The following is a 12,318-nucleotide window of genomic DNA, read 5'->3' as shown; positions in this document are numbered from 1 at the left end:
GTTTCAAGGCCACCGCTTCCCTGTGCTGCCCCACGTCTGGGCAAGCTGATGAGAAACCCTGGGTGTTTCCTCCTTTGGCACCCAAGGAAGCTCGCGTCACACAAGCCTGGCCGACGTGGACTCCCCAGCCCCGACCACAAGGAAGGCCGTCAGTCTCCCCTCCCTCGACCTGCTCGGGAGTCACCCCACCCCCAGAAAGCTTCATCGTGTGACTAATGAGCCTCCTCGTACCCTCCTCACGGGGCATGACATCATCCCCCAAACCAAGCCAGGGGGAGGGCAAGGGTCTGTGCCACCTCTACGTAGCGGCCACAACAATCTAGTTTTGCACCAAATAGGAAAACGTCTTATACGAGATTATGATTACTTATCTGGGTATAATCTGTCAATCATATTTTATGATCTATATACATGCGCCCGTTGAAGTTCAAGTAGTAAAGACACAACAGTGAGAAACATTGGAAGACTCCTGACACGATGACGTCCTTTTATCCTCAGGATGTAGAGAACGTTTAAATGATGGAGACAATCGACTAGAAGGGACATGTCGTCAAATGGACCAGGGAGCCACAACGGCATGTAAACTGACAGACGCCCCGCGCAGCAAACGCATCCTTGGGGGGACCCGGCCAGTGGAGGAAAACCCCACGGACGCTTCCTGTCCTCCCTTTCCCCAGTGTCACAGGTCCAGAAGGAAAGAGGCTACTTCCGTTTGACCCAGAACACCCCCACAGACGGCATCATATTAAGTGGCTTGGTGAGGTCGAAATGCAGCGAGAAGCAGTTTTAACTGCACGCACTGCCAAGGACAAGCCCCATCGGGGCGGTGACGAGGGCTGCACCTCGGGGAAGGGCTCGGTAACTAACCCCACTCCAAGACCAACAGCAGAATGTGTGCGAACTAACTGGAATTTAAACAAAAACTAGAAAAGAGAGAGAGAAATACCTGTATGGTTTTTCTTCTTAATTTCACGGCTCCAGGGGCACCTGAGTAGCTCAGTGGATTGAGCCTCTGCCTTCAGCTCAGGTTATGACCTCAGGGTCCTGCAATCGAGCCCCACATTGGGCTCTCTGCTTAGTGGGGAGCCTACTTCTCCCTCTCCCACTGCTTGTGATCTCTCTGTCAAATAAATAAATAAATTTTTTTTTTTTAATAAATAAAATCTTTAAAAAAAAAAAATTCACAGCTCCAGATACAGAAAATGTCGAATCTTCGGTATGGATTTTCACTACAAAATCTGGTCATGTTGGCTTCCATTCTGCTTTGTGTTCCCCCGGTTTGGGGCCACAGATTTTTCAAGGCAAAGAACAGATGGTGAGAAGAACGTGCAGGTCAGAGTCAGTGCCAGCCTTCCGTGGGAGCCTGGGCTGGCCATGAGCCCCCCCAGGGCTCAGAGCCCCACATCGCTGTACCTGGAGGGCACCCGGCACACTGAGCGCACTCACGGCCCCACACCACCCTCTGTATGTGGATGTCATCTCCTCGGAACCCAGCACCGAGTGAGGTTCCTAGGGCTGCAGAAAGTGAGCTGCATTTGCGCGACAAACCACCGCAAGGCACGCAGGACAGCGCGCAGCAGACAGGACCAAAGCTGCGAACAAGGCTCAGCTCCAGTGACCCCCTTGCCGCTTCAGTGGTTCCAATTTCATGTTCTCTAAGGGAGGATAGGACAGCCGGGGGGTGGGGCTGCTCCTCCGACCGGCCAGCCTGGCTTTGGGGCCATCCCACAGCGGGGCCGGGTGTGGGCGGCTCCCAGCCCGGCGTCTGACCCCAAGGCCCCTGCCCGTCATGGACACCTGCGCTGATTTTCCAACACCCCCTCCTAAGGCACAGACAGGTGCACGAGTTCTCAAGTCCAAGACTAGTGCTCCCTGGTTTAACCCTGAGGCTCCACCTGCGCCGGAACTAAGTGTCACTGACCATGTGACCGTGACACTACCTAAAAACAAGCATAAAGAAGGCAGAAAAAGAACTCTCTTTCCATACCCAAACTTCTGGAAAGAGTCCTACAGTGTGTACAGAGCCTCACACTTGCCTCTGGACACAATGATCTGTGTTCCGGCAGCACAGGCCGTGCTGGCTCCCCAAGCCCGAGATCCTTCCTGTCACAGGAACCCAACGCAGCGCGGCAAACCTTGGACTATGAGCCACTGTGGACACGGGGCTCCCGCAGGGTAAGGAAGGCAAGGACTGCAGCGGGCCCTCAATGCAAGGACGCAGAGACAAGGCAGACAGCCGCGATGGGCCTGCCAGCCTGGGACAGCGAGCCCCATGGTCCCCAGGCAGAGCGCACCTTAGAAGGAGAAGGGGCTGCAATAGCAGGGGCAGGAAGGTCACAGAGCCCATGTGTCCAGTGCACCCGCTTCCTGCACAGCAGCTCACAGGGCTGTGCTGGGAGAGGAGCCCTCGCCAGACTGGGGGGAAGGAGGTGCCTCATCTCCCAGGATAGAGGGCCACCAGGTCTCGCTGAGCACCCCGTAGCTCACCCCTGGCCTCTGTTATCTCTCTGCCTCATCAGACGCGTCTAACGGCGTCCTTGGACATTCACTTGCCCACAAAGACTCCCATGTCCCACACAACTTATACTCCGCACCTTTAGCAGCTTCCCTTCGCTCTCGTCTGTCACACATCCAGCCGGGGGCCCCCGCGGCTGGAGGGAATGTTCCCTCAGTGCCCCTGAGCAGTGCCCCTCAGATGCTGGGAGAGAACGTGGGGTGTCTCGCTCACGGCCCCCAGCACAGGGACCCACGCCCTGCTCACGCTGCCTTCCTGGGTGACAGACAGAGCGGTTCCTGGCGGTGAGCCATTCTGCCCTGGGCGCTTTGTCACCACGACCCTCAGGGACCAGTGGACTTGTCCAGATCACCTCTGTTATCAGCCCAGAGTCACACAGTCCCTGTGTCAGACACGGCTAGTGACCTGCCTGAAACGCATGCTCCTGGAAAGTTTTCACTGGGCGGGCCCATCGCAGACACGACGATTCCGAGCCGGGGAGAGAGAGGCCGGGGAGAGAAGACTGCAGGGGAGACTGCCCTGTCCCCCCGCTGGCAACAGAGAGGTACGGCCCGGGAACCCCGCGGCCAGCAGAGGCTGGGGCAGGAACCGTGCTCTCAGGACGCCGCTGCAGCGGGGTCAGAGGGGCTCAGGTCCCTGGAGGCTGGGGCCTTGCCCTGTCACCCTGGGCCTCTGGATCGTACAACGATGATAAAATGCACCCAAGCTCCGTGTCTGTCGCTGGGCTCCAGCTGACGCCAGCGCAAACTACAGCCCCTGCTCAGTGCCAGCCTCGGGGTCTGCCCCCGAACACCCAGGACACCCATTCTTACCTGCTTTCCCGCCAGAGCACAGAGGCAACCAGCACAATATCCCTACTAGATGCAGCGCGGACAGGCCTCGCACTCGCCCGGGCCGTCATACGACAGCCCACAAGCCCCCAGAAGGCTGGTGTCCTGATGAGGCCGACAGCGTGGGGCGTGTTAGCCTATAGTGCTGCGGACAGAAGCAGCTCAGACGTGGCTGGACAGTGCTGGGAAGACAGAAGACAGGCTCGAGTTCCTGTCCGGGTAGCCAGGAAGCCCCCAGAGGGAAGGTGACATCTGGGCCAATGTCCGGAGGAAGCAAAACCACTGGACGGGAGCCCCACCAGCAGGAGAGACGGCAAGTGAGGGGCCATGATCCACCCCCAGCTCCTGATCCGGAATGGGAGGTGACTGGACAAGACCATCTCCACACGCCTTCGCAGAGTTATGGGGACTGCAGCAGCACATCCAGCCCGAGGACAGGCTGCAACCTTGCTGGAAAACACTCCCACCTGACAAAGGTCCTCCCTGGAAGCTCCTGCGGGAGTTTCTCTTGGCCCAATGGTGGGTCGCAGGCGTAAAGGGAGTGGAGACTGTGCTGAAGTCAAATACACCTTGGAAACTGGCTGCTCACTGCAGGACTCCTCAGGTCCTTGAAAACGTGAACTGTGGCAGACAGACTCTGCCGGACTCACCTCACCATGGAAGCCTTTTCGGATGCAGAGTAGCTGAGGAGATGGTTCCACGGAACACACTTTAGGAACAAATACTGTACACTAGAGGCTGGTACACATTTTCTGTAAAGGACCAAATAATACATACTTTAGGCTTCATGGACCAAATGTTCTGCTGCAGCTCTTTGATTTGCCACTCTAGCTTACCAGCAGCCGGAAACACATACTTATAAACAAATGAGCAAAGCCAAGTTACTACATTTCAATTTAATACTCTTCTTACATATCATAAAATGTTAGCTATTTTTATTTTTTTCAACCATTTGAAGTGTGAACCATTTTGAACTCACCGGCCACACACAGACAGAGGGAGGACTGGATCTGACCTGCAGGCTGTACCCCACCAACCCCGGCTTTAAACAAATGTACATTTATCCTTTTTTTCCTTTTTTTGTAATCGGTACATATCTTTTTAACTCACAGCTTAAAGTCACACAGCTAGCATCCTGATCACCAGAAAAGGTGGTTGTAAATCACATTTCCAAAATGTATTTGAGACCAAAAATGGCTCGGAAGAAAAATCACATTTTTAGACACAGCTCCATTATAATTACTTCTTGCTAGAAAAATGAAATCTAATTCTGCCTTGACAACAGAATTATTAGGAAAAGTGGCCTATATTTTTCTAATATTGGTTTTTATTTTCCTCTCTAAAATTTTTGAAAATCGAATTATCATTCCTTCTCCAGAAGATACTCTAAATGCACTGTCTTCTGTGGAACGGAAGCATTTGCAGGCAGCCTGACCTCAGCCAAAATTGCACTTACCATCGTCTGAAACATGGTCCCCTGCCTTCTTCCTCTCCACCTGGCATCCTCTTACTATTATCACTGCTCCAAACAGGCCTGGCCCCTTTCCCTCTCCCGCCAAAATCTAAATTCCCTCATGCCTCATCGTCTCCCATTTTTCCTTTAAATCTGTGCTCACAGTAAAGCAGAACCTCGCTCTCATGATGGTGTAAATGACTTATAAAAGCAAACAATGTTAGGATACTGTTGGGCGTGTGTGCACTTTAGCAGAAGGAATGAAGATTTACCTCTGGGGCTCCCACCCCGAGGTAGCCAGCAGGTGGGGGAACCGGGTCTTCCAGCAACCTCAGGTAGGTTCCCAGTCCTGAAATCACATTCGATAGGAAGCCATGTCCCTCAGCCAGGAGAAGAGGCGCACGCAGCCCCAGGCAGAGGCTCTGGTCAAGGCTCGCTTCCGCCCCATGAGATGAGCACAGACAGGGGAGCAGGTGCCTCCTCTCCACCTTGTGGAAAAGGACAAATAGCTTTCCCTCCACTCTTCTGAGTTCTCGACTGACACATCCTGTAATAAAAGATGGATTAATGAGAAAAGCACAAAGTTTACCGACATGTACACTTGGTGCATCCAGGGAGACAGATACCCAGGAGAAGTAAGTCAGTCCCTGAGGTGGCCTGAGCCACCGGCCAAAACACCACCTTCAGGACAGATGGAGAAGGTGTGTGTGGGGCTGCGGGGGACATCTGTCCTCCTCCTTAGACACCATCCTGTGATGGAGTCCCCCTTTGGCTTCCTGGAGTGGACAGAGATTTCCTTTATAAATGTCAAGGTCCCTCGCCAGAGTCTAACTTCTGCATCTGCTGTTTCTCAAAACCATCAGCTCGAGAAAATGCTGATGCCAGAGAAGCAGGTTTGGGGGCAGCTGATCCTGCTTCCTTCCCCCCAACATGCTGAGCCTGAACCGGGACTTCAACTGCCTCCATTATGCCAGGCGCCCCGTAGTAAGCACACAGACCACCCTGCAAGCAGGGGAGACTGTCCTGACACCAGCGACCACCAGCAACCTGACCTTCGCTACCCACCTGCGGGGACCCGCCAACCTCTACCCACACTGTCGTGATCTAACCCAGATGTCTTTTGTATGATTCGGAGACACCAGCACACCTTCTTTCCATCTCCGCCTCACTGAGATAGACCCCTTTCCTGTCTCTCTGTCTTCAGACTCTGTCAGCAGCGAGGGCCCTAGTCTGGTCTCTTTGGGGACAAGGTGCTCTTGCACTCCTGATCTCCAGCTACAAACCCTATCTCAGGAAACACAGCGACTGATCAGAATGCTGCCAGCAAAGACTCGGAACCTAAGGCCCTCTCCCTGCTGAGATTTTCAAGCCCGAACACATAAAGGGAAAGGATCGAGGCTTGGCTGATAGCTGACCACTAAAGAGGGGTATCAAGTTTTTTATCATTGACTCTTACTTAGTCAGACTTTTGTAAGGTACATAAAACACACCAATGAGCATTCAACCCAGTGAGAAATGCTCACTCTGTCCGCCCTCACGGGCTTGGGACTGCCGCTCTCGCAATACAGTCGTGTAGAGCACAGACAGACTCTCCCGCACCCGCGATCAGAAAGCTCCTGTCGGAGGACAGAGCACCCTGACTGCAGATACAGTGGCGTTCACGCAGCACGCACTGCACGGCCCCCTTCCGCTCACTTGCTTCTCCACCAGGGGATGCGATTTCTCAAAATCCTTGCTCTGATGTTGACGTTTTGCAGGAACCAGAGAGAGCAGGCCGAGAAAGAAACAGGACCTTCCCGTTCTCATGTTACATTACACTTTCCAGCCCTTTGAAGTCAGTGTAACCCTCCACTAAGTACTTGGCAAACTTTAAACCATACATCTGTGAAGCTGGAGTTTTTTTTCCCCTTCACGTTACCTTTCACCTACTTTAAAATAAACCACTCATTGTTCAAGGGGGAAAACTCAAATTTGTGTTTTCGGTTTTTTTTTTTTTAAGTAATCTATAATAGATTAAAACATTGCTGGAAGGTTTGCAATGAACTAATTTACTGTGCAATAAATTCCTAGGAAAATGAAGTGAACAGGGAAATCAGCTTTCAACCTTGAACATGTAGGCCTCTGTTTGTTTTTTTAATTAACAAAATGTAAACTTTTTTAAATTAGAAAGGTACATGAACCTGATTCTCTAAATGTTTACGTTACACAGAAACCTAGAGAATCAAGGGGGAAAAGTCATAGCCCACTTTCTTGTGTTGCTTGATTTAATATTAAAATACTAAAAGCAAGTGTATGGAAATAAGTGTGTTTGCAAATTTTTTTAGATTTGAGTTTTAGTTTTGCCTACATTTTCCCAAATTTTATCCCTAGGAGATCATAAAAGCTATTTTTAAAATCATGAACTACAAGGCCTGCAGGGAGGGACACAAATCAGCAGCAGGGTGAGGCTAACAGAAAGCAGCCTCCTCTCCTGCTTCCCTGCCCTTTGGGCCTGGTCTCCCCCTTTCCATCCACCTGCAACCCTCAGGCCTGAAACCCGAGGACACTGTTTGCAACCCTAACATCCTCCCCTCCCAGGCCCCCATGCCTTTGCACACACCGCCTCTCCGCTTGCAGAGCCGCTCCCCTAGGACCCCTTCCCACCAGGCTAGGCAGGCGCCTTTCAAGCATCACCTCAGATCACACCTTCAGTGGCGTCCAGGCCCCGCTCAGGAACCGTGAGTACGCCCTGGTCCCTGCATGGACGGCATCCTAGACGCACTTAGGCGAAGAGAGCGCTCTCTGATCAGGCAGCTGTTTCGGTCCAGGGGGGCTCTGGGAGCACGGGCCGGGCATCTGCCGTCTTCATGGCCCGCGGACTCTCGGCCGTGCAGGGTGGGCCGTGGGGACGGCACAGAGGAGCCGGGCTCAGTGCTTCGGCTGCTGGGGCTGGACCCTCGGCTGACCGGGGGTTCTCAGGGGCTCCAAGCACCGGCAGGGCCGGTGGAGCCCAGGGCCGGGAGCAGAGCGCCGGCCGGAGCGGGTGCCGCCACGGGCCGCAGTGGACACGCGGGAAAGCAGAGGGGGAGGCCGTGCCCGCAGGACAGGATGCAGACTTGCTGTGACGCGGGGCCGGGGGTCGAGGCGGGCGTGCGGCACCGCGTCCTAGGCCGACACGGGTCGCCGCAGGGAGGTCACGGCCGCGGCTGCGTGCGGAGCAGGGGGCACCGGGCGCCGGTGGGGACCGCGGGCCGGCATCGGCGCCGCGTGCGCTCAGCAGACTGGGCGGGGGGGCAGCCCGTTGACTTGACTTCCACTTACTACACTGTTTCCACGGGGAAAGGGATCTGGGTGCTAAACCGAGTTTCAAACACTTCCTTGGAACACAGTCCACGCGTCGTGTGGGACTGGCTGTCCTCGGGGCCTGACCCTAGCGGCCACGGGTCGCCGCAGTCTGAGAGCAGGCGCAGTGGGCCCCACAGGCAGGATCCGCCGGAGCAGCCCGAGCGCAAGCGCGGCGAACGCCGCAGGTAGGACTCCCGCAGGCAGTTCTGCGCAGGCGCAGCGAGCTCCGGAGGCCAGCCCCCGAAGGTCGCTCTGCGCAGGCGCAGTGAACTCCGCAGGCAGGACGCCCCCTACCCTCCCCCCAGGACCGTGCTGCGCAGGCGCACTGAGCACGTATTTGGCCAAGCCACCACTTTCCGGCATCAAAGAACGTTTGTACTTTTCCACTGCTGTGAAGTGATTTCTGCCAGTTTGGCGGAGGCCGAGACCCGCTCGCACAAGCCTGCTTCGCCTGCCAAGAAGGCGGAGGCTGCGCGCTCGCAGGGGCCCGCGGCGGCGCGAAGTCGCGGCGAGGAAAGAGCGGGGCTGGGACAGGGCCACGGGGGCCGACTCCAGGGGACGCCCGCAGTCCCCGAGGTGGGGGCACCCCAGTGTCCCCGGCCCTCGGCCCCAGGGGTATCACCGGACACACTTTCAGAACCTCCCGCCGGGCGCTTGGCCTGTGCGGTGCGGACTGTTGGTGCAGAGTCGGAGCTCGAGCCTAGGGCTGCCCGGCCTTCGCTCCCCGGCGAGGTCACAGGTGGAGCCCAGGGGAGCAGTGGCCGTCCGCGAGCACTCCGGGTCAGGTGGAGATGGGCTGCAGGAGAGGAAATCAGGCAAGGGGTCGGAGACTAAACTCGGGGTCTGGAAGGAGGCCCGCGGGAAGATGCCACGGGAGCTAAGGCCTGCAGAACGCCAGGGCTGGAGCGGAAAGAAAGAAACTGGCCCCGAGGTGTTTGGTTTGGGCGTCTGGAGGGACCGCGTGGTCATTTACATGCATGCAGAGGAGAGAGAGCGCCTGACGCCGGCGGCTGTGGGCACTGGTGAAGGAGGCCAGCTGCAGCGGCCTGGGGACCGGACAAGTGTGATGCTGGCCCAGCATCTAGCCTGCAGGGGTGCAGTCACCGATGAGCAGGGCTGAGGCTCAGACTGGCTTGAGGATTCCTCGTGCAATAACCAAAGCTAGAGGGTCCTCTCCTCAAAGGCTCTCATTCTCTGCGCCTAGCGTGCTGTCTTCAGTTGGTCCTTGTTGTGTGAACAAATTAATAACATGATTTTTTTCCTCCCACTCCAAAAAACAATATACCTTAAAAGTCCATAAAAACGGTATCTGAAAAAAACAAAAACAAAACATCCAAAGCCATCTAAATGTTTAGTAATAAAATTAAAAAACTAATTCATTCGGCCACTAGGTCACTCTGACCATAGTGCAGCATGGAAACATGGTTTTATAGAACAGGAAAGGAAAGGAAATGATAAAAATGTATAGAAAAGCAAAAAGTATACAAAATTTAAAAAGAACACCAAAATCAGAACAATGATTGTGGTTTAAGGAGATGAAATTATTAGGTAATTTTTGTTTTATTCTTTCTATTCTCTAAGTGTCTTTAAATGTGTCACTATTACTGATTATTATTAAACATTTTAAGATTTTATTTTTAAGCAATCTCTACATAAAACGTGGGGCTCAAACCCACAATCCTGAGATAAGAGTCACTTGCTCCACCAGCTGAGCCCAACAGGCATCCTTCCAATTAAATATTTGAAAGCGGGCACCTGGGTGGCTCAGTACATTAAACCTCTGCCTTTGGCTCAGGTCATGATCTCAGGGTCCAGCATCGGGCTCTCTGCTCAGCAGGGAGCCTGCTTCCCCTCTCTGCCTGCCTCTCTGCCTACTTGTGATCTCTCTCTGTCAAATAAATAAAATCTTTAAATAAATAAATATTTGAAAACTGTACTCACTGTCTTCTCCTTCCCTGTTCTCACTGGGACACAGACCCCAACTGGTTCCCACACCAGGACTGATGCAGGCTGGGCCTGAGTTCAGGATGTCCCCGCTCCCTTCTACTGCCCAGACCCGGAAAGACCTGCTCAGACCTCCTACCGGGTAGGTCAGTCACACCTGCTGGATCCTATCTTATCACCTCCCTCCCTACTCCTCCTCCACGTCCTGACCAAGCCTCTGATACCCACCTGTCCTGGGGCTTCCAGAGCCATGGTGTCTATCACTGAGAAGGGTGAGGGGGTGGCAAACAGACACCTTAACTTTTATTTTTATTTATTTACTTTTAATTTTGTTTTAATGCAGGCTCCACGCCCAGCATGGGGCCCAAACTCACAACCCTGGGGTTAAGAGTCACCTGCTCTACCAGCTAAGCCAGGCAGGTGCCCGGACACCTTTGACTCTTAGCTGTGATTATGGCAACTACTCAAGGTGCTATTCAGAACTGAGTATATAAAACTTTTAAATATTCATATATATTTATATATAAATAAATACATAAAATTGTCATGTCTATAACCAATAGTCACACATATAATATGTATAAAATTTATACGTATAATTCAAATATATAATTTATAAAATAAGTAATCTACTGTTTCACTTAATATGGGAAAGCTACTACTTAAAAAATGTCAATTAGTAGGCAAAATGGATCTTAGAGATGAGGAACATGAGAAAGGTATTAGGACATGGATCCCTTTGGTGGGGAAGAATTCAGAATATACTGCTGTTCAACAAAGAGCGTTAGGTATCTTAAATCCTTTTTGAAATAAGATGGAAAATTAGCAACCACAGGAGATATCGGAATCCAAAAGGAGCCATCCAAAAATGAACTCTAGTAGGGAACCAAGATTTCATAGAAAATAAGTGTTTTTGCATTTTATTTTGAAAAAAACATAATGAAATATCTTTTCTCTTAGTTTGTGATTTCAAGAAAGTCAAGAATTTACTGTATTATTGGTATCACTTTCTGAGAACCTTCATCACCATGTTTGACCTCTGCAGCAGCATCGCAGAAATGACCATCTGTATGAAAATATGAAAGGGCTTCACTGTTTTCCCCTGAAGGTCTCCACGGAATCTAGCTTTGTTGTTTTGGCCTCCAGTTTTCATGTATTCTTACCCAGCTCAACCCCGTTTGTCAAACACTCTGCCATCTGCAACATTACCTTCCTTCCTGAAAGTACGGAATCCTGTGAATTTGACCAGATTAACAATGTCATTTAGAAATCAATTTCCAGTGACAATGGGGCCTCTGGGTGGCTCAGTCGGTTAAGGGTCCAGCGTCCCATTCTTGGTTTCAGCTTAGGTTATGATCTCAGGGTACGGAGATCAAGCCCCATGTTGAGCTCAGTGGGGAGTCTGCTCCAGAGTCTCTCCCTCTCCCTTCCCCCCACACTCCCACGCTCTTGTGCGCTGTGTCTCAAATAAATAAATAAATAAAATCTTTTTTTTTTATAAAGGTATCAGTTTCTTTTTTTTTTTTTTTTAAAGATTTTTTATTTATTTATTTGTCAGAGAGAGAGTGAATGAGAGCGAGCACAGGCAGACAGAGTGGAAGGAAGAGTCAGAGGGAGAAGCAGGCTCCAGTGGAAGGAAGAGTCAGAGGGAGAAGCAGGCTCCCTGCGGAGCAAGGAGCCCGATGTGGGACTCGATCCCAGGACGCTGGGATCATGACCTGAGCCAAAGGCAGCTGCTTAACCAACTGAGCCACCCAGGTGTCCCTAAAGGTATCAGTTTCTAATGGCAAGAAGACCCATGCGCCGACAAGGACATAGATAGGAAGGAGTATTTGAGGAGGAGAAGTCATTGGTTCACAGTTTCAGGCTCTGCCTTTAAATGCCAGGATGTGATACTCACTGCTCAGATGACCTACACTCTCCCAGAGGAGGAAGGAAACTTCCGCATTTAGTCAAACCCTCAGTTTATAATTCAGCCTCAGGGCACAGATCACACCACAAATGGGCAGCAGCTCAGGGCTACATTCCAGATCTGTACTGTGTCCTCTGTAATCATGGGGGAGGGGTGGACAGGAGGTGATGCAGACAAGTCCCCCACCTGGAGGAACCGAACAGCTTGTCCCCAAACCTGCTCGGTCACCCTCCCCAGGCCAGGCCAGGGCCGTGCTGACAGACCAGCAGGCTGAGATCACATCACTGTTCACTGGGTCTAAATGAGCATGACAGCATGGCTATTAGCTAATCCTGAAAAT

At 52.4% G+C, this 12,318-nt stretch overlaps 1 long non-coding RNA gene across 2 annotated transcripts; it reads right to left on the bottom strand.

The window, feature by feature from the left end:
* Positions 1 to 3,999: 3,999 nt before the first annotated feature.
* LOC309841127 lies at positions 4,000 to 8,287 on the bottom strand. Of its 2 annotated transcripts, none has more exons than XR_014298958.1 (3): positions 7,472 to 8,287; positions 5,071 to 5,345; positions 4,000 to 4,097 (listed from the first exon to the last, which is right to left on the bottom strand). It is a non-coding gene; the product is annotated as an uncharacterized lncRNA (long non-coding RNA). The 2 variants fall into 2 exon arrangements; XR_014298959.1 differs by having other exon boundaries at positions 7,484 to 8,287.
* Positions 8,288 to 12,318: the final 4,031 nt, after the last annotated feature.

Source organism: Mustela nivalis (assembly GCF_964662115.1).
Source record: "Mustela nivalis genome assembly, chromosome: 9".
Classification (NCBI taxonomy): Eukaryota; Metazoa; Chordata; class Mammalia; order Carnivora; family Mustelidae; genus Mustela; species Mustela nivalis.
This window is presented reverse-complemented; position numbering and strand designations above follow the sequence as displayed.